Source organism: Stegodyphus dumicola, chromosome 3 (assembly GCF_044657685.1).
Source record: "Stegodyphus dumicola isolate Sdum_Otavi_A_Nest chromosome 3, ASM4465768v1".
Lineage (NCBI taxonomy): Eukaryota > Metazoa > Arthropoda > Arachnida > Araneae > Eresidae > Stegodyphus > Stegodyphus dumicola.
Genome location: NC_140770.1, coordinates 63,914,808 through 63,934,751, shown reverse-complemented (window position 1 = coordinate 63,934,751; position 19,944 = coordinate 63,914,808). Strand labels below are relative to the sequence as shown.

At 31.7% G+C, this 19,944-nt stretch overlaps 1 protein-coding gene across 3 annotated transcripts in view; it reads left to right on the top strand.

The window, feature by feature from the left end:
* The window catches only part of LOC118190710 (plexin-B-like), a 1,029,017-nt gene that overhangs the window by 472,992 nt on the left and 536,081 nt on the right, over positions 1 to 19,944 (top strand). For all 3 annotated transcript variants that reach the window (XM_085812956.1, XM_085812954.1, XM_085812955.1), the window contains one exon: positions 10,350 to 10,384. The gene's annotated coding sequence lies outside the window, so the exon portion shown is untranslated. The remainder of the gene's footprint in view (positions 1 to 10,349; positions 10,385 to 19,944) is intronic.

Below are 19,944 nucleotides of genomic sequence, written 5' to 3'. Positions count from 1 at the left end.
GAAAAATGGAATTATATTTTTTTCTTGTCGCATTCTTCAATTATTCCCCCCCCCCATTTTTTTGGAGGGAGGAGGGTGTATGTGCCATTTTTTCCTTTATCCTTAGTTGACTTTGTATTTGCCTTTTCATTTATTCCAAGTTCCTTATTTCTATACTTTCCCCTTTATTTTTCCTTATTGTTTCAGAAAGATAGATATTTATGTAGAAACTGCACGGTATTCCTGGAAATATTTCTATTTCCTTCCATTATACCGAGTTTCAGAAATATAAATGTAAATGCAGTAAATTTAGGAAAATATTGTTAAGTATTATAAGTGGCACCAATAAAATCAACGAAAGCAGGGAGCTAAATCCTAAAAGTAAATTACAAAGTTTTAACTCCCTATAGGCAAATTACAAAATTAAGCCATTTTTATCCTCCATCTATCTAAATTACTTATTTATAATCATTAATCCTTAAGGAATTAATTCGTATCAGTTTAAAACAATTCACGTAAGTATTTATTCATTTTAATGCATGGTTCTTTCCGTTGCGTAAAAAAAATCTAACTGATATCCCATTTTGGCATATAAAGCATATTTTTCTTGATATTTTTATAAAATATCACAGGTACATAAAATTTGAATAAATCTCTTTCGAGCAAATTTTCAGAACTGATTGAAAGCTATTAAGCAGTGAAACAAGCTTATTAAATCTGGATTTAAAAAAGACGAGGTAATGGAAGAAAAAAATCGCCCTGCAAAAAATACTTTTCGGTGCTCCGAATCCTGTAACAAACGGTTCCTAGGCTGAGGTATTAACATTCCTTTAGAGGCTTTATTCTATTAGCCATTAACTAAGGCTTGTGGCTTAATCTCCTATCAATAGACTTAATTCTCTGTCTCTTAAAACCAGGGGGCGCTTAAGTTAGGTTTGCTGGTCTTGACCATCGAAGCGGTTTAGTACTTTCCTGTCTGGTTAGCAATTATTGGAGGAACAGAAAGTTAAGTCAATTAATTGAAAACAAGAGTGTGCGCAAAGATGAAATTAGTGAAAGTGTGCAATTAAAGCTACTTTAACTACTCTTTTTGCGATAATATTTCATTGGTACTCTGGAGTGCAAAAGATGCAGGATACGTAATTTATTAGATGATATAAGGCGCTTGAAAATATTATGTAGGAATATACAGCATGTCCAAAAAAATGTAGAGCTAAATTCAAACAAATTCGAAAGTTGAAAAAAGCCACATTCTTAGGTCTTAGATTTTTATAGACTAGCCTGGTAAATCTGTGCAACTCTTGGCACGTTCACACACATGGTTCATTCCATCATATAATTCATCTTTTAGAACGCCGTTTAAGTCCCTTTTTACGGTTTTCTGAATTTCTTCGATTCTGCGAAAATAATTGAGGAATCTGGAGATTAATAAAATAACGGGCACATCCAATTTTTCATTAGATATCGTTTAGCTAACATTTCACTTCATGCATTTTGTCATAGATTCAGCTAATGTTTTCATGTAAGAACGCCTCATTTTGTTTCATTCTTCGGAAAAAATGCTGTTAAGGTGAGCTTTCGAAGAAGTATCATGTACCTTACTGTTTTCTCCAACTCCATACATATTCGATAGGATGTAAGTCCGGAGAATATGGAAGAGTTTTGATAGTTTCAGAAAAGGTGCGTAATAACTACAAGCGAACATTTAGGGCTGTATGTTTAGAATCATTATCCTGATAGAATTTGAGTATATTTTTGCAATCGCTTTCAGGTTTTCATTAAAAATATTTATTTGTTTATTGTAGTCCATATTATTTTCGATAAACGCTATACTATATCTTAATCTAAAGGCAGCTAAATATCTCGAAAACATTTATTGCGTGTACCTTTGTAACAGTTGCTTTTCCGAATTTAGTTGTAACTTAGCCGGATTTCAATTGCTATAATTCATACAAGTTTTTATTCTTTTAAATGAAGAACTATTTATTTACTATGTATTAGCAATATGTGTACATTACATGAAAAAATTATACCGTATCGATAAAAATGTTTATGCTTTTTTTTCAAAGCCGTTTGTGATACTTCCAATTACAGAATTTATGATACTTCCAATTACTTAAAAAATAAGGAAAATGTTAAATGGTGCTTTAAATAAGGAAAATGTTCATGTTATAGCATACTTAGATTTAAAAATTCAATTTTTTAAAAGTTAGAAAGTCTAAGTTTTTATACGTCCCCCTGGTTTTTATAGTTATATTTAGTAAACTCATTATACAATTTTAGGACTCATTTTAGAAATTGAAACATAAAACGTGAAATTTCCATACAGGAAAACTGACTGAGATATGCTGTATGTAATTTTGTAATCGGTAAGTAATAAAAGTTTGTGATCATATGCAGAGGGTCCTGTCTAAATTTAAGAGTGAAATGAGTAAAATATTTCAGTTTATAGGTAACTAAAAATGAAATACCAGTTCAGAAAAAGGTCTTTGATGTTAATAGATTAAGGGGAATGCTATGCAGACTTTCATGAAAAGTATTTGTCAGTATAATTTTTTTGCCTCAAAAAGGGGACCTAATTCGTAGAAACTTATAGAATTCATGTGCTATAAAATAATTTATAGGTAATTAAAAATAAAATACCAGTTTGCCGTTGATGTTAATGGATTAAAGAATAAGCAACGATATGTAGACTTTCACGAAAAGTATTGATCAATATTATTTTTACTTTTTGATCGATTTCTCAATGCAAGCTGAAAATTATATCAAAAATTGCAAATTTTGAAATTAAATATATCTCGATAAGTTTTTGCCACGCAGGAGTCAAACTTTTTTGCGTTTTATTTTTTAGAATTAGTATAAACATCTACTAAGCATAACTTAAGGACTAAAGAGACATAAAACATTTGATTTCATAATTTCTAATTTTTAAATTAAAACAATTTTAAGACATTAGTATTTGCCTAATTTTGGACTTTTTTTGTAATTGGAAGTAGATATTTGCTAAAACAAAGACCGCATAAGGACTTTATGGACACGGTGTGTATTAAATGGTATTAACAGATGTCACTGAAAGTGTCCGGGCTGAAAAAGATTTTATAAAATGGCTAATGAAAATATACAGTTGGGTGTCAGTGAGAAGTCAAACAAAATTTCAGAAATGAAGACAAAAAGTTTCCTAACAATTCTGTCATCATAATGTTCCTGTACCGCACATGCCACATTTAGGTTATTCTACAAGGCTCTTTGGCGCTTATCCCGCTTGTCTTCTAATAACGAATGCTATTCTGATGTTATATTTTTTTTCCCTTCTGCGTTCTTCTCTGGAAGAGCAGCTATTAATTTAGAAAGAAACGTTTTTCAACTTTCTTCCTCTTCTGCAACTATTGCCGCGGAATCTCTTTTTAGCGTTTATATTAAAAACCTCCTACTTTTAAGTTACCGTTCTTGGCAGATCTGGAACGATTCTCGTTTAGGCAGGCAGGATGTCAGTTAGAGACATCGCTTTTCTCCGTGAAGCGTGAAGAGAAAAAAAGAAGAAGAAAAGATTCTTAAACCTGAGTTCCATTCCTGGAGTGATTTAGTTTGAATCTTTTAAACTTTGTTTTGTATTCATGCTTCGGGAGGTCGTGTACTAGATGGATTCTGTAAGAGTAACAATGCTTTTATAGAACTTGCTTCAAAGCTTTGAAATTATTTATCTCCCATAAAGCTACTTGGTTGCCCAATAATTAGTAGGTATTATTTGTTTATTGAATTTACAGTAGTTTCAAGATGTCTAGCGTTCTGGCCGACCTTCTGAAGTTGATGGTTACAAAATTAAAGCCATTATTGAGTCGAAACATCATGTAAATATGCGAGGGATTGCAAAAGTTAAATGTATGACACACAAAAATTGAAAATCACATAAGATGTTTTAAACTCGTTAAGAAGCTCGATATTTGAGTTCTGCATAAAATGAATTACTTTCTTTCATCATTTCATTTTATAAAATGAAAGAAATTCAACGATTGCGTATTTGCGATACGCATTTCAAACGTAAAGCAATCGATCCTTTATTCGAACGAATTATCATTGGTGCTAAAAAATGGATTATCTACAAGAGCATTAATCGGGAAAGATCATGGTCTAAGCATGATGAATCAGTACAAATCATACCGAAAGCTAAATTGCATCAGAAAAAGATCATGCTGTCAGTTTGGTTGTATTACAAAGGTGTTATGTACCTTGAGCTGCTTCCAAGCAACCAAACAATCAACTCAGATGTTTACTGCCAACAGCTTGTGAAACTAGAGAAAGCAATCAAAGATAAAATGTCAAATTGATAAATCGCAAAGGAATCGTGTTCCACCACGACAGTGCAAAGCCTCACACATATTCAGCAACTTGGTCGAAATTATTGAATCTTGGTGGGGATGTCGTTAGGTAATATCGCATCCCCCATATAGCACCACTAGATTATCATTTATTTCGAAGTTCACAAACTTCTTAAATGGTTAAAATTTTATTAATAACGATGACCTCAAACCGCACTTGGTTGATGTTTTTTGCTGCTAAAGGACCAGAATTTCTATGAGCGCGAAATCATTAAGTTACCAGAAACATGGCAAAAGAGCATAGAAAACAATGGAAAATATTTGACATTAAAATTCATTTTTATATAGAAAAACTAAGCTTTATTTCACCCTAAAAAATCGAAATCACATTTTTGTCAACCCGATAGTTTCGTACTCTTGTATGACAACTACTTTATTAAAAAATGATTTGATAATTGAACAGGGGTGTAAGTGTATGACAGTTTATTTATACACTCGTAAAATATTTTAAGCCAGAGAAAAAATTAATAATTTCCTGATGACTCTTAAATTCATTAAAGCTGTTGTATTTAAAACTTTTGGGTATTTTTAGATAACACAAACTTAAGGTACGTATAAAGGAGTCGAATATATAAGTTTTCGAACAGAAACCTGTGTTTCGCAGGCTAATATTAATCTAGTACAAACAGTTTAATGCTAAAGAGCTACAGGGCAGAACTGATCTTACCGTGAGAATAGGCGTTTGAGTTAACTATGATCTTCATTTGTTTTACTTACGTCAGTATTGTTCTGCCAGCCTTGAAAGTGGTATGATTTGTGTGCACAAAAATTGGTCTCGTTGTAGAGACATTAGGTATATTTTGGAAGCAGGAGTCATGGAAAATGAGCTACGCCTTCGCCGGGAATCTAACCACGGACCTGTAGAATACGCGCCTAGCGTTCAGACCATCACACTACGAAGACATGCTGAGAAGGCGGGAGAAATACCTTATATACTCCCCCTTTTAAAGGGCGACTGGGATTTTAGGGGGCCCAATCGCCAAATCCTGAGTGCGGAGAATCATCATCCACCACCCTTTCTAGTTCGGGCGCCACTGTGAAGACATTAGGTATTTTATAAGAAGGAGAGATGAAAAATTAGCAATGCCTTCCCCGGGAATCGAACCACGGACTTCTGGATACGCGCCCAGCGTGTAGACCATCACACCACGAAGGCACGCTAAGAAAGCGGAAGAAATACTTTAACGTGAAGCTCGTCCTTTTTGAATTGTACAGTTATTACCATATAGCTGTTAGTTACTTGCATTCGAAATCTTGTACCAATTCGACATACATCGAAAAACTGGAATTCTGTTAAAAAGTTACACATTACTCGTCTTTTTTACCAATAATCGTTTGTGTGATCCTATGCAATAACTGCCAGATTTTGTGGCTGAACTGCAGTCAACTATATAAAATTGTTACGTATTCTTAAAGAGCTGATTAGAACAAAATTTAGTATGTTTCTCGACATGAATACGAACAAACAGGCTCTTACAATGTCTTAAATACTTATCAAAAACGAACTGCGCTGGCTTTCTTTCTTGTAAGTAAATAACCAGCAATTTTAAGCATGATTCGTGGCCCGTAGAAAGTATACTACTTCGGATTCGGATTTGAATGCGTCATATTCTCGTTCTCATAAATTCTACTAAGTAGTTTTTTTTATCTTTTCGTATATATTTGAAGATCAAATGGGAAAATGACGTTGAATTTAAGGAATCTCCTGTTTACAAATATTCCCATGCCGAGTAACCTTTATCTCTGTTGTTTTCCTAGTGAAGATCCCTATTGGATGATATAATAAAAGACTGTTTAGGAAGAGGAATGATTGCTTTATAAAATCATGTTACCCTCCCGAACTGTTAAATACGTTAAATTGTTAAAATGTTTCGATATGTAAGATGGGTGTGAAGTAAGACGTGAAGGAGAAATTCCTCATATATTAGATCAGGAGGAGAGATAAATTTGCTGGTCTACCAAAAGCTTTGAATATAAGTGGAGCAATAACATTGCAATGAAGCATTTTAAAAGCAGAGAAACCGTTCACAATTTTTTATTAACATATTTCATTGAAAATCATTCCCTTTGCGTCCAGATTATAACGCGTTGAGATTAAAAGTTTGAGAAGAAATATCCAGAAAAAAGTAATTTAGCCAACAATTCTCTTTGAAAACATCAGAAAGCTGTATATACATTAGAGAACAATGTTTACCTTTTAATCCAGTTAATCCATTTCAACTATTTTTCATTTTTATTATGCTACCAGCAACGGCGCTGTTGGCAGAGATGGGTAGGCAACGATTCCCAGTATAGATAACGTGCAACGTGAGCGAGATTATTTTATTATCGTGCACGATGGCTGAAATAATTGGTTTTCATTTCTCTGTGTGTCTAAGCATAAGATAAGAGGCGCGGAAATGTTATTGGTTGTCTCCATCTCACCACTCTGTTATTGGTGTAATCTTATTTGGGTTCTCCCTGATTGAATTGCTTGGTGTTGAATAATGAGTGCTTGCTTTAGATGTAGAAAGAAATGCTGGAAGACAGAAATAAAACGTCCTTACGTGATCAAATTGTGGAAAATTTTGCCTAACTTTATAATTTTTTAAAGAATACCTTAATTCAAAAATTGGTGGTATATATATATATATATATATATATATATATATATATATATATATATATATATATATATATTTTACGTTTTCCAAGATGTGAACAATGTTAAGCACCCAGTAAATCTGAATTTTTTCATTTCTATAATCCATTTCGGTGGTTATGTGGTTATGTAAATTTGCCATTTTATATGCTGGCTTATGTTATCTTTATGTATGTACCTCTTTTTCGTAAATTAGCAAGCAACAATGACAAAAATGTAATACGAATTCATACAGATAAAAAATGTCCTTTTTTAGAATTTTCGGATCTCTTCGTTATACAGCAATAAACGCCAAAGAGTGTTCTCTAAAACTATATGTGCACCAACTTGATACTCCAACGAGAAAACGCATTTTCGTCGTCCACTCAACCAATGCTAATCAAAGATTTACTTTTCCAGTTTTGTTGATTTTACCGCCATGTACTTAAGCTTTTTGAAGTCAGTGTAACAGAAGCGCGTTGATTTAGAAAAACATATATGGCAAAAGTCTGAAATAGAACACTTTTTCAATTTGTTTGATAAAGCTTCAATACTGCTGATTGAACATAAGATCTTTGATAAATTCTTTAGATTAGTCTGATGTGTTTGTAATATTCAAATAAATCTGCTTTAAAACTAGATTAAGTATTTTTGAAGATGAAATTACCACATAACTACTATATGTAGAATAGATTCGTCAGTCTCATCGTAGAACTTTGGAGGTTATATTATATTAATATAGCGCTGTTATTATTTAAACTGATTGCTTAAACTCATTTTCTAGGAAAAGAAATAAAATGAAGGTTTAATGAAGCTAACCATATTAATATGAAATACTGGATATCTCATTGTTAAATCGAATTTTCAGTAGCTTATTATAGAATGCATATTCCAGTTCAATTTTTTTTCTGCTCATTAATTGAGATGAATACTATGAAGCTGATCTCTAATACCTGAGAGTGGGACGAAAAATCTTCTGATTTTAAAATCACTTAATTAAACAACTCATATCATGTGAATATATTTATTTAGTCACAAAAATACATATTGTAGTCTCTTATCGCAAAATTTATGCAAACCTGTTCCAGATTTCGAATTCGCAGAATTTGCATTACATTCGTAATAATATAATCTAGATCAAGCTATAGTTTTGTTGTGTATATCGTAATAAATTAAAAAATACTGTGTTCAGGAAACCTTCACGTAGTCTTCTATACACAGTTGATTTTTTAAGCATTTTCTTGAAGAGTTTTCTTCATCTTTTTTCATATCAATAATTTTTAGAATACTCCACTTAGTCTTCTAAACACAGTCGATTTTTGTCAGGCATTTTTCCGAGTTTTCTTCATCTTACAGTTTGCCGAGTATATTTTGGCATCATATATACTACAGTGATTTCAAAGAGGTCATTTTCAGTGGTAATCGTGTTAGTTATGTTAAAATATTTTCTCCAAATTGCGTTATAAGTAATTTACTGGAAATGAATACATGTGACATTAGTAATTTTCAAATGCAATAAGTATTCCCTCGTTAACTTAAGAAGTGGTCTTTGATAAGCCTTTTATTACCTTAAGGAGTAAGTGTTTATTACAATTTGTTTCGTAACCTTTTCCAAAGGTCTGCTGTTTTAGTTTCCTTAAGAACTTATGATTTAAATCTTTGATAAATTTAAAAAAAATCAGTCGACAAAGCCGAGTCGAATTTATACCCAAGCTAAAAAACCGCCGAGAAAAGGGTTTATTTTCTCCTATTTATAGGGTTGAACACCCTGATTTTTTGTGAAGTTTTCAGTTTATGCGTGCTGGTCTTGATTTTTTTTAGCATAGAAGCCGCTTAGCTTAGCCAAAAACCCAAACTACGAATTTTAATGTAGTTGCCGATCAAAATGGTAACGAAGGCTTGATTGCTTAATCTTGAGATTCTTGTGAAATATATTATTTCTAACGTATCTGTCATTTACATTAACTTTACTTAAGCTTGAATGCCATTTTATTGAGATTGGGTTTCATCATCAAAGGCAGAAAATAGCTGTCGTCGGAAACTAATTTAAGTTTATTTTTCATAGAGAGTGGATTTCCTCCTCTCCCCATGTTGAGAATAGAAGGTGGGGAAAGAAAAGCCGTGTTTATTTTAATTTTAAAAGTAATTTTTAGTTATGTATTTACATAATGTTCGTGTGAATACAAAAATGATTGTTTTTTATTACTTCTTCTTTCATTTGTCTACCTTTTACAACAGTTTCGGGCTAAGTAAGCATCATTAAGTCAACTAACTTCAAAGAACAAAACCACATATATGAAATTTAACAGCATAAAATGTAGTATAGTTTATTATTGATATCACGTATTACCACTCAATAAGAAACAATTTAACTGAGTCTTTATCTTTTGTTCACCTCCTTTCAATTTTACTAAAAGCATTCTGAACAATAAACCGGAACTGTTTACACGTTGCAAAATGTAAATGTATTTAAAAAAACAAAGTGAATTTATTTACGTTTAACTTCGGTCTCTTTAAGTACAAAATCATACATATATACACACACCTGTACTCCAAATAATAAAAATCTAGGTCTTGCACATATACTAGTATGCATGAAACTTCATTAAGTAAATCGAGCAATGAGCGCTAAGAAGTAAGTTTTTCTGTCTACATATATGGTAAATTTCATATTCTTTTCTCTTTTTCTTCCTCTTTCTAGAAGAAATGTGTACATGCATGCCGTTACTTTGACATATGATGTTTTCTTTAATTATGCAATCTCTGTATTATATTTGAAGCTAAGTCTTATTAAATCGTCTCTTGCCTTGTAATAAATATTCAGCGGAGTTCTTTTTTACGGAGAGAAATCTTTGTACATGTAAATCAACAGCTGTGAGTTCTTAATTTTATTTTCCTCTTCCTCTCCCGTCGAAACTGTAGTTTAATCTTCTCCACCCCCTTTTATTTTCCCGTAAATTGCGAAACAGAAATCGAAGGACTCGAGAACATTTGCCTCTTTTGTTGACAGATTATAATTTTTTAGTAGTGTTGGATGTAATGGTACAGAGATTGCTTCGATGCAATTAATTTTCACCTCTAAGAAAAATTTAAATTTAATTTAAAATTTAATTTTCGCAGCTATCTCCTTCAATGTTTTCCTTTTTGTAATAGAAAATTATTTTTAAGTGTTTGTTGTTTATTTAATTTTAAATGTTTTTTTAATTATGTCGTGTTTCAAAATTATCTGCAATGAAAACATGTTATTTCACTCAAATTGAAAATGTTTCTTAAACGACTTTAAGAAATTTCTTGATAGAACTTTTCTCAAAAGAAAATTTTTTTCAATGCGATTTTCAAATTTTTATGCTGATAATTATTTTTTAATGTTTCAGATATTTCTGGAATTTGTTGAAGAATCGTGTTCTGAGTAAGTTTGGATTTTGAGTAATATAATGTTATACGTTCCAAATCGATAGCTATTTCTTTAGTATGTTTTTAAAACTGAAATTAACCTGATTGCTTAATGACATTTTTGCCCAGATTTAATATATAAATATTTTTTAATTTTACCGTTAGAATTAAATTACTTATTTTTTATTCATTTTTCGAAATATGTCATTTTTTATATAAATAAATAAATAATTTTAGGATAAAATTAACCTGATGATCAGATGAAGAAAGAGGAAAAAAGGAAAAATATTTGAAAACTAGTAAAGGAAAGTTAAGAAGAGTAATTTAAAGGGCAAAAGTTTTTAGAGATTAAAAAGAAAATCTTTCATTATTTAAGAAGTTTTTGTGAATTTTTTCCCTGAATGTTTCAAACTGTATAACTTTTAAAAAATAAATTTATTTATTTTTAATAGCTGATTTTAAAATAAAAATACTACCTGACATATAAAAAAGAAAGGAAAATTTAAGTCTTAAAACAAAAATTTTAAAAAAGAGAAATATATTTTTTGCAGAAAACTAAAGAAATTTTTTGGTGACATTTAAAATACTTTTATACATTTTATTTGAATGTTTTAACCGAAATAATTTTTCTTTTTGTAATTAATAACTTTCTTTCGGTATTCTTTATGTAAAATAAACTGTTTAAGTAAATAAAGAGGAAAAAGCGTTTGAGCGATTGTTCAAAATTTGAATAAATTTTGTGAATTTTATAAATTTTTTGAATTTTTTTCATGAGTATTTTGGGATGTTTGTTTTGCAAATATATGCCCATAACAAATTCATTAAAAATCAATAAAATAGATTATAATTTAAAAGAAAATTCATTTAAATGTTTCGATAGTAAAATTAATGATTACTATGAACACAGGCATGTAATAAGAAACGAAATTTGCTTTAGATAGATCACAAAATATTATATTCCTAGAAAAAAACTAGAAATAATCATTGTAGCTAATAACTATACAAATCAATAAAATTGTTAACAGAGTGATAAACATTAAATATAATTCAGAAAATTATATCAGCAATTTCACTTTCTTGATGTAAACAGATGTGAAAGAAATAGGTATAAAAATTTAATATATACACGCGAAAATGAATGTAAATATGTAAGAAAAGAATATAAAATTAATAATAGCTTTGTAAGGAAAGAGAAAAAACTCTGATGTCTCTTTTCAAAGAAAATGTCTTTAGGAATATTGGATTTCTCTAGACGAAGAACTTCATCTCAGTATAGAGATAATATTGTGGTAGTTCTGCTATTCACGTCGCATAGGGGTGTGTTTGTAAGCAAGATAATTGGTTTTATTATACGAGTAGTTCAACGGTGTAATCTATCAGTATCGGTTTAAAGCTTTTCGTGTTTTAATGCATCAAGCAAAACGAGAAAATATTGCAGAAATGTTCTCTGTGAGGTTACTTGACAGTAATTGCTTTCGATCTTTTGATGTTTTTTCGAACAACTTCAGAAAAGTTGTTGCACATGTATTTAAATAACATTTTACACTTTTTACATTATACGCAAACTCTGTGTAATAGTAAGTTTCAATTTTCTTGTTTACTGTTTAATTTACATATCTCTAAAAATATTAAGTTTCAAACGATTTAAAATGAATATAGAATTTTTAATTTTTTAATGTGGACTGCATCCACACCGAGTGAATACGAGCTAATTTCTCAACAAAGGCATCCCTTACGTTAGGCAGATATTGGTTTAATTGATTATGGAAAAGCAGACTAAGTTTACATGCCTAAGGGTAAGTATGCTATCGTGAAGGACTTTTAAGGGAAACTGGCTCCTACGTAACGTATACACTTTAAATATGGGGAAAACCGCAAAAACGTCTATGCAACCAGCCCGTTCGCCTGGAATCGAAACCAGGTCGAAACTACCAGTGTTCAGCGATTTTGCCGCTCGGCCGTTCATGAAGTTTTTGGTAGATAGCTCCCGCATGTTTTGGTGCATTCGAATAAAAAACAAGCATCCTCTTTTTGAATCTGAATATTATTTTCAATAATTTTAATTAATAATTGCATCCGAAAATTGTTTTTAATAATTTTAATTAATAACTGTTTCAAATTTATCAGTATTGAATATTGTTTTCAATAATTTTAATTATAACTATTTCAAAATTATAAAATACTGTGTTTTTTTTTTTTTTTTTTTTTTTTTTGGCTTTAGTAATAAGCAATTGTAAAGTTTGCAAATGAAGATATATAATAACACAGCATATCTGACTGGAAAAGAAATACACCGGTGTAAAATGTAAAATTAGGCAAAACAACAGTTTTATTGTGCCTTAGATTTTGAACAAAACTCTGTCGATTTCCGGGGGGGGGGGTGATCAGACACAGGACCCTCTTATTCAGGAGAAAAAAGAAATTCTGCAAAATGGGAGGTGCAATGACCATATTTATATCAATGGTCGAGGCAAAGGGACCCAACGCCATCTGTAGAAGAAAATAGTAATGAAACGTGAAGAATTAAGGTATTAAAATATAGCATCTCGACAGATGGCGCTTCGAGAAAAACATCATTGTAGTTTTGTGTGAAGAGAAAGTACGCAGAAAACATAGCAATTCTGCAACATTATAGTATAAAATATCATAATGGAAAATAAAGCGAAACAAAAACTTCGCAATACTAAAACAAAATATCATGGTAATAAGGAAACCACCTGCAAATCATAGCAGACATGTGCGTTTTTTGACTATAAAAATTTTAAGTGAATTTCTATGTAATGATTTATGAGCACATGAAGAAATAATTAAAATACCACATTAGTATTTGCAATAATGTTTTTCGTCTGTATTTCATAATTTTTATCAACTAATAAATTTTTGCTGAAAAAGCGAGAAATGAAACTTACCTATTATTATTATTTACGTATTCCGCCCTAAGGCATAAAATGAAAGGCAGAGATGCCTTCGTGAAGAACTTTTTAGGGGAAATGGCTCATATTAACACGTTACACATGAGGAAAACCACGAAAACGCCCATGCAGCCAGCCGGTTTTCGAACTTTGGACCGAACTATCAGTGTTCAGGTATTTTATCACTCGACCGCTAGTGGGCCAAGAAGGAAACTTAAACATTCACAATCTGGAAATTAGTAAAAATTAATGCTACATGTAGCAATTAGCAGAATTTGAAATTTATTTTGCTAACTATTAAAAATCATTAATAATTTCCTTTATAAAAACATATTAGTGGATGTTCGTGAAAAATATAGTATAGAAAAGATTAGAAAGAGGAAGGTATACAAGTTTAAATATTCTTTATTCTAGTTTTTGGTGCACAGCTGTCTTTAACTTGCTGACAGGTTTTATTTTATTCAAAGAGCTCTGTCTAATCGTGATATAATTTAATATATCACGATAAGGATATATCACGATAAGGATATATATCGTGATAAGGATATAATTTAGTGATTCTGTTAGAACACTCTACACCCATCTTTTTTGATGCTGAGTTGAAGAACGGTGTAAGACTTTAATTTTGTGTCTTTTCACGTTAAGTGCGGTTCATTATTCTAACAAATGAATAATATGTATAGAATAGTTCTTGCTGTCATTTACCAAATGATGAATTCTTTCTTTTTTTCCCTGATTGAAATTACCTTGCATGATATTCTGAAGAAATACCAGCTATTTTACAGGATCTTAATATGAAAATGCATGATGCTGATTACATCGTATACCTCAATAACGATGAGTAACATCACACTAAAACTTCAGATGTATAGATTTTGTTGTATAAGTATACTGAAATATCCGTGAGCTTGATGGTGCTGAATTGTCCAGTTTCCATTTAATTCTTCATTATTTGCTACTTCTTACAGCCTGCTACTTGTTTTATTAATGCTTCACAGATAGTAAACAGTATTTGGATCTATGAAATTAGCGTAGCTGTGAATACTTCGTCAAGCCTTACTTCATTTGTACAGTAAACTAATTTTAAATTTATGTGCACAGTCGATCAATGTGATAAACACTAGAGATTTATATATTTGGGATTCTGAATAGTTAATGTAATAAGTGAAATTAACATGTATGATTTTGAATTTATGAACATTTCGTTAGTTTCTTTTTTTAACGATATAGAAAACTAATTTATATTCATGAACACATTCGATCAACCTAATAAAAATTAACTTTCATACAATATTTTAGATTTTAAATAATTCATCAAGTGGTTCAATAGAAAATGTTTTTCATTATTTACGCAAATAGTTGGTTTTCGGACTTTTGACCTTTTAATTCTTTGCACTGGTTGATGATCATGCGCCATTATTTTTAAAGATAGAAAACTGCCTACTAAAAAGAAATTTTTAAGCTAAATTAAATAAATGCTGAAACATTCTATTTAAAAAGTTTTCGTATTAGAATCCATTTAAAGCTTTCTTATGGCTTCCTTGTAGTGTCTTTAGAAGTTGAAGCTGCTGCACATGACTTCTGCCATTTTCTTAGCGAAATATAAAATTTATATTCAATTTCGTTTAAAAAATTTACTATTAAATCCCCTCGCTTAAAATAAATATTTTACTTAGCTAAAACAATAACTTCCTGCTTAAATGTTCAGTGGTTTGAACAGTCCTGTTTGATGTTTTTCGCAAAACATACTGTGTTTAGTTTAAACGTGTTTTTAATCTGAAAAATGCCGATCGCAACCAAAGAACAAATTTCATGTCGCCATGTTGACATGATGGAAGGGAAACCAAATGCCAAAACCTTGGTTCCGGTTTCGAATCTCGGAGGTGTTTGTAAATGTATAGTGTTTCTAGGACATATAGTGGTACTTAAAATATTACCGACCTAAAAATCTGTTCGAGAAGGTGGTAGTAGAAAAAGAGGACTAAACGACCCTCCTATTCATGCTGGTTTCCATCAAAACTGGGAGCTGGAAGAAGTCAAACTGCCATTTCTGAGGTGCCGGAGGGTTTTTAGCCATCGACAGGCACAACTCTCTCCCTGTTGACCCAATGTGCATTCAGGGACCTGATCATTGTCCTGCCAAATCAGGGGAATGAAAACCAAAATTAACAGCAGCAGAACGGGTTTGAAAAGTTTCTTTGAAAAGTTATCGGTACTTTGAGAAATAAATGTTTGGGAATTAAATCTATATTGCGAAAAACTGTATGAAATATTATTTGTAGTTTGATCCTCAATCAATATCTGAGATAATGTTTTGGAGGAATACTGGCTATTTTACAAGATATTAGCAATGGAAATGTATGTAATTTATCATTACCATGTTCATCATTGTAGGATCCAGCCGTGGCCGGTGTTAGAGACTTGCACTCAATTAATTAACTCAGATTGATCTTCTTATTTATTTACAACACACAACGTAGATTATATACATTTTGTACAAATTGAAATACTTCAATTGATAGAATTATTTAAATTTATAAAATTATCACACTGAGCATACTGAGCATTTGGCCTCTCTCGCCCAATGCCAGTCCCCAGCTTACCCTTTTCGATCTAGAGGGCGCTACCTCTTTTGGAATTACAGTTTTCGAGGACCAGGCAATATTATCATTCCCTTTCTATCAAAAAATAAACAAAATTAAATCTTTTCCAACGGCAAGTGGAAATTTTAAATATTTCATACATTAATTAATTCTTTGTTCGCATAAATGGACTACTCTCGATTTCAAACTGAAAAATGACTCCAGAGAATATATTACTTTGTCCTGTTTTATTTTTTAACATATATAACAAGGATTTTTTTCTGACTACCTTGATATTCTGCAAAAGATGCTGTGAAAATATATTCAAAAATTCTAAAGTATCCGTATTCTGTTGCTGCTATGAATTTCGTATCAGATTTATCATCAAAGCGCATATCAGATTCATCATAAAGTCATCTGTTCTCCCATTTAAGTAGTTGGGAAAACTGCTTTATAAGCAACTTCTGATTCGCTAGCAACCAACGACTTCATTTATCAGTCAGCCCACACATCGCACTAATAACGCCACGACTTCGTCTCTAAATGTCTCTGAATAGAATTAAGAAAGACTTCGGGCCCACTTGTGAGTAGTGATGACCAGGGCATTCATACGATTGATTGAAGGCCGAATAGGATCGCTCGGTCACCGGTTAATGGACGTTGTCCGCAGGGTTTGGATTGCCCCTAATGACCATCCGAAATGGGAGCACTTATCCCTGAGCTTATATGTATGCGTATCCCGAGCGAAAATTAGATGCTTAGTTGCATCATTTGTGCCAGTGAGAATGTACAGGGTGCTGCTGCTGTACTGCTGGCAATGACTGTAGTTTATGAAAAGAAAAGAAAACTCATTCCTTCTCGGAATAATATAGCGTATAATTTCACTTAGAGTTATTTGATGTTTAGTAATAGGTCGAATTAATCATGTGGAAAGTATTAGGAGCACTCACTTTGACACCTAAAAGGTAATCGGCAATTCTGAGAAAGATTAAATTATTGGTTTAAATTAGCGGGCTTGAACCTGCATTCCGCGGAACCCGGGGCTCCACGAGTCGAACCCTAGTATCCCGCAAGTTTAAAAAAAAACATCCAAAAGTTATTAAGATTTTTTTATTAGTTGTGTAGTGTTTATTAACTAAAAAAAATATAAAGACACATTTAGTTATCTTTGAAAATTAATCAAAAGCTTTGAAGTGTGGGCTGCCAACATCCGTAACGCGACGTCAGCAGTGACGCTGTTGCTTGCAGATTCTTGCAGAATAACTAGAAGTTTCTTACACAGCTATAAACATTCTAATGTCATTCGGAACAACATATTTAAGTGAAAAATCTTTACGAACGTACGTGCAACAAAAACAAAATATAGAAACAAGTTAAATGCAGAATATGAAATGCGACTGTAGATAATATCAAATGTAAATAATCCTGGCACAAATCCACCTTTAATACCATGCCAACAGAGGGCTGAATTGTTTTGTGATTAGCTGCATTTACTTCAATACTTTAAAGAAACTGTTTTTGGTCACAAAATATTGATTTTTCTGTTCAAGAAATTAGAGGCAAAAATTTTTACCCAGGAGGTCATTTGTCTTATGGGCCGTATTAAAGAAGCTTTACGAAAATTGGTAATATTCGACGCTTTTTCAAACTGCTGAGAATAATTTCTTAGTGGCCAGTGATCCCTGAATATAGTAAAAGCCACGTGTATCTGAGGAGTCGTTCACACATTTGTCCCCCACCCGAAAAGGAATTATCCCTAGTCATCTCTGGTATTTTTGCTGACGCATTTAGGGGGCTCCGTGAGACGCATTGACTGAATAACCCCGCTAATAGTTCCCCTAATCATACCCGAATAATTTCTTCGCCTATTTCTGCTTAAAGTCGAGTTTGGCCGTCTTTCCGCCCGTGGTATATAGTGGCATCGATTATGCGGGTATGGGGGCAGTGAGAGGAAAAGTGCTCATACCCCAGAAAAATGGGCAACTTCTTTCGTGGGGTAATGGTTCTTGTTCCCTTCCGAGCGACTTCTAGGCGTCGTCTGCTTTGGCTTTTATTTTTATTTATTTTCTCATTGGGGCATTCTTCTGATGGAGTGGTCACTATGGCCAGTGAAGAGATCCTTTATGAAGAAGACCGAAGTTTTGTGCTCACGTGTTTTTTTCCGGGACAAAAACAAGCCACGTGGAGGGGAGAGTAATGTAGAGGCTGTTTCTTATTTGAGAACTTTTTTTATTAAATTCGTTTTCCTGTCTTTTTTCATCCAGTGTGACAGGTCTGAGATCTTTCCATAAGAATGGTGGAGAACATAAAAAGTCAGACAACATGCTCGAAAGGAATGCTGTTCGGTTATTGGTCCATTCATAAATCATATCTAGATCTGCTATGCTTTTTCATGAAGATAGGCACGTCGAATTTATGTTCGTATGTTTTTGATTTGTCTTTGTTGAGCTACATGTTTCATCCTGGGTTTTATATTGCATTTCAGCCCAATACTGTGCCCTGTAAATAAGATTCCCGCTGTTCGATATATATTGTAGATAATAAATTAAGATGGTTACTTTTTCGTGTTATCTGCTAGTCCTTAAAAACTTTCAGTTCTAACTTTTGTTTCGATGCACATGATTTTACTTACCATCCCTGAATACAATATGGTTTCGGAATCTTGGACACTTCTGTACTTCCTTTTTTATGCGTTCTAATACCAAAATGACCAAGTATGTAAGCAGGAAATTTTTTATCATAGTATTTCCTACAATCCACCCAGCTTTTTTTTAGAAGCGGCTCAAGATTCCCATTTTAGGGAAGCTAACTTTACTGTCAGTGTTTAATTGGAAATGGAAATTTAATATTTCTAAAATTTCCATTTCCAATTAAACACTGACAGTAAAGTTAGCCACAGAAAACTAAACTAGCCACAGAACTGGCGCAGTATGCACAACCGTTCTTTATAATAATTTTTACAAATTTATAACGATATATTTGAAGTAATAGAATAATATATTTGAAGGCAAGCGACAGACTACGTGCTGGCAGAATAGAGAAGCGTAGATTATAATATGGATGTCAATGAAGTTATGGTTTTTTTTATTTCTATTATTAAAGTTATTTGAAGTTTTGCTTTGCAAAATTTAATATTATTACTGGCTAAAAGACCTTTTACGTTACAAAATTACTCACGTCTTTAGAATTATGTAAGAATAATAAAAAAGCGATTAATTTTGGAAAATCTTAAGAGATATTTATGATGAACATGTTATTAATATTTTTAGGAAAGAAAGAAAAAATAACCAAATCAAAAATGAAACAATTAGAAATTAAAATTTATTTGACATATGCTTCACCTCACACGTACATCTCATAAAAGAATAAAAAAGATTCCGAGCATAAAATCAAGTATGTTTAGATTATGGAAATATTACAAAATATACCCGCGTAATAGATTCACATGTAACTAAAACTTTGGATCTCAATTTTAGATAGTTTCGAAGCTTCTAAAAATTTTGCTGTTTACTGCAGAATCGTGTTAATTATTTATTTTTCTAAAAGAAAATGTTATTTAACGTTTATTTTGATATTACTTTTCATTGCCTTAATAATCTAGGTAACTTCTCCATTCCATTTCTTTTGCCCAAGGAATAACACTGAATTGGGGGGATTTAGAATAGAAGTAAAACGTAAAATTTCGGCAGTTATGTATAAAACAAAAATTGCATATATTTAATATAATGAATGAATTTCAGTGCTGTAATTTGAATAATTTAGAAAGGAATTAGGTTATTTGCCGTAAATACTGCTTTTTTTAAGCAAAAATTTAAAAAACTCCATTAAACATTTTAAAGGAACTCCAAAAACATTTAAAACTCCAAAACATTTTAAAGAAAATTATTAAAAATTCATTATCTAATCATCATTTAAAAATAACAGGAATAAAATTCTTTTACTGTAAATTGATTGCAATAAATGTTTACAGCGTTTACAAGCGAAGTCACGTGATATCTAAAGAAAAGAAAAATTCATAGACGATACTGTGAAATCTTAAACTGGGTGTTAAAATGTGCTGTTGAAGATAAATTCCAAGTAAC